The sequence below is a fragment of the Macadamia integrifolia genome, chromosome 6 (assembly GCF_013358625.1).
Source record: "Macadamia integrifolia cultivar HAES 741 chromosome 6, SCU_Mint_v3, whole genome shotgun sequence".
Taxonomy (NCBI): domain Eukaryota; kingdom Viridiplantae; phylum Streptophyta; class Magnoliopsida; order Proteales; family Proteaceae; genus Macadamia; species Macadamia integrifolia.
The window spans coordinates 4584289-4587887 of NC_056562.1; positions in this window are offsets into that span (position 1 = coordinate 4584289).

Below are 3599 nucleotides of genomic sequence, written 5' to 3' on the forward strand. Positions count from 1 at the left end.
AAAAAAAAAAAAAAACACAGCACAAATGTGTGAAGCGCAATGCTCCTAAATAACATAAACTTCTATTATATACAAATAACAACAACTACTCAGTTTTTTCCCAACTAAATGAGGTTAGCTACATGGATACATGGATCCGTGACAGAGTAAAATAAGAAAAACACCACCATAGGAACATCCCACCTAAAAGCAATCAGCTACATGGATTTTTGCCCTCCAAAAAGCTCTATTTGCGGACAAACTAGAGTTGAGACTTAGCTTCTGCATTATATATATATATATATATATATATAGAATCTTCAGATCCAATGCAAATAGTGGCTCATATTCCATACTTGAATTGCTTCCACATTTTCAACTTGAACTGCAGTTGACTGAAAATAGGTAAAACATATTGCCACAAGGATCTTTCATATTTCCAAAACTCTCACAAGACACCTATTCTGCCACATGAACAGTGATGTGTTTCTACCAAAAAAAAGGAACAGATGATGTGGTCATTCCCACCATTGGATGGAGAACATGGTCTAAATAAACCATGCAGTGTCTAATTGAATTAAACACTCCTTGTATATATTGGCATGCATCTTGTGTATGTCCATGCATGCATACCAGTACTCTAATCATTACCATGCACTCTCTCAAATCTGAACTGGAACAAATGGTTTAAATAGGATAAATCATGAAAACTAATATCTCAGATCTCTCCTGTGACTTCCCAAAATGTCACAGTTGTGACACCAATAAAAGTATTATGATTTTGATTAAAATTTCTGGGTGATAGGGACCATGGTTCTAAAAATCGGATTGATCAGAATCGCCCAGATTGGATTGGTATCGGCTGAGAGTGATCTCCGATACTGATCTGTAACGATCACTGGTAAGGTATAAGGGTAAAATGGTCCAAAACACCAAATTGTTTTTTTCTTTCAAAAAACAGAGGTTAATCCATCTGATCCAGTCTGATCCTGACAGATACTGATCCATCTCGGTATCAGTAGACCGAGCCAGTTTTAAAGGCTTGATAGTGACTGAAAAGTTTCACAACTGGTCTGAGAAACATGAAAATCAACTGCTCAGATGAGGGGGGCGGGGGAAAAAAAACTAGACAATGTTTCATTCTGCAACTGGCTGACAAAATGGAGTAGAGCTTCAGGCTGTATACCACCTCTCTCCTAACCTTTGTAGATATCTGACAGCAGCAGGACCTACATCCATCTAACAGTCTTTATACCAATGGTAAATGTGTATTACATCAGTTTTTCCCCCTTTAGTCAGGTCGTCTCTCTTCCCCACTCCCTAAACACCCCCCCCCAAAAAAAAAAAAAAAAAAGGAATATGAAAAAAACTGATGACAAGGATTTTAAACCATGCTAAACTGAACATAGTACATAAGAGAATACAAATACATCAGTTAACACAAATATATGAAAACAATTTAAAGCTTCCATAATACTGCTAGAATTATTTATATCACCATAAATGATATGCAATGAATTTTGAAATTCCTAAAAACAAAATTTTACTTCTACTCAACCCAACTCCCATAATTAAGTTTTGGTCCTTGGCTAGTTCAATGCTTCATGTTGGGTCAGATTCTGTCACAATGAACTGCATCCCATACGATAGGAGGGAAATACTTCCTCTAATATTTTTGGGGGCTATGGATGGGGATTGTACACTTCACCCTTTATAATTATGTTTTATTCCACAATGCCAACTTCTCTTTCAAACCCTGCCTACCAAACCCCCAACTGATGTCAAGCAATGTGAAACCTAAATAGCAAACCTATATATGATGATGGATACTGATGCAGATTTGAGTTTGAACAGGTTTGACCTGTCTGCCATCCAAAGCAAGATGAACCAGGTCCCAACTTTGTTTTGGTTTATTAGGATATTAGAAGTTTATTTATTCATTTTATATATGCTTTTAATCCCCATCATTGGTGTAGGATTGAGGAATAAATTGAGTTGTTATTTTGTTTGAAGCATGTGTGGCTGGCGCTTGTGCAATCTCCCTTCTCTTCCCCTACAAAATCCTTCTATCCTCCTTCCTCCATTCCTCATGTTCTCCTCTATATTCTTCCTCTCTTGTTTTCATCTATTCCCTGTGATTTTCTTACTGCTCCGTAACACTGAAGTGACATTAGTTGCGATTTGACACCCTCAGTCGATTTGATCTGAGACTTCAGGGTTAGGTCGCTCGCTGTCTTATGGCAACCCCTAAGAGTTTTATCACTTTCAAAGGTTCCAGCTGTGAGTTATCAACATGAACCCAAGCCTACTTCTGTAGGTTCCGCCAGTTCAAATTTTAGTAAATTTTTTATTTATTTCTGATAGATGTTTTGGGTTTTGGTCAGTTAGGTTTCAGAGAATTGTGAGTTAGTACCTTATTAAAATTCCGAATCCAATGGTGTTCATATGGGAGAGTTTTCACAGTTGACGTATCTACAGGTTCTACCTCCCTTGCTGTTTGTCGAGAGCAAAAAGAAAACACTAATTCATCAAAATTACAGAACAAGCCCTACTTGCTAAATATGGTTCTATTATATCACTCCTTTATGTTGACTTCCAGAAATACTCTCTTTTCAACATTTTTCTCCCAACTTAATTCTAATTCTGTCTTCTTCCAAAAGGACCTTCCACTGTTCACATTATTTACAAATTTACCATCACTCCTTTAAATTTCGTTCTGCACTTCCATTTAATTACAAATCTGCCACTGCCTCTTGCAGTTGATTTAGTTTAACTTCGGTAACCCATAGCGAACCCAAACAGGTTTTGTGATCTGGGTTCCACATTAAATACCCCTCACCTCTCAAGACAATGTTTTCCACTTTCCCAACTACTACATTGAATCATTTCTTACCATCTGAACTACAAGGAATTACAGAATTAAGACTTACTTCTTGAGAGTACCTATTCAGTCACGGTCCCTTAAGGATTTACTCTCCTAATATTCTAATTATTGCCCCCCCCCCCCCCCCCCCCCGGGGGGGGGGGGGGGTTGAGGGAACCAAGTCATTCTTGAGAACAGCATATTCTCAACCAATCAGTGGTCTATTGTACTACAACAGGATACACATATTATCTACTCAATGAACTCCATCATCAATATGTCTTGCAATCACCTTTTACACAACATTACCTCATTAGTTGCACTCTCTCTAGAGAGAAGACATCAGTCCAGATAACAAAAGATATGGAAGATGTTGTGAAATGTGAACACTGGCATTAAAATATTAAAATATCAGACTGCATACCAGATATGATGTAAACATAATGAGGCAACTGCTCAAACGATTACAACTTTCTAAGCATTGAATGGATATAACCTGTTCTCATGGATTAGTTCTATCAAACATACACCATATACTGCAAGTGTCAAAGGAAAAATGAAACAATTAAAAAAAATGAACATATAACATATTCACTGAAAGGCACGTGAAGGGGAAGAATAACATGAATACTAATAAGATTGTAAGATAAATTATATTGGAGCAAAGATAAAGGACAGTTACAAATTAGAATGGAAACAAAAATGGAAATCTAAGCTTGCCAGAAACTAGAATTCTCACAATTTTAAAGGGTATTCA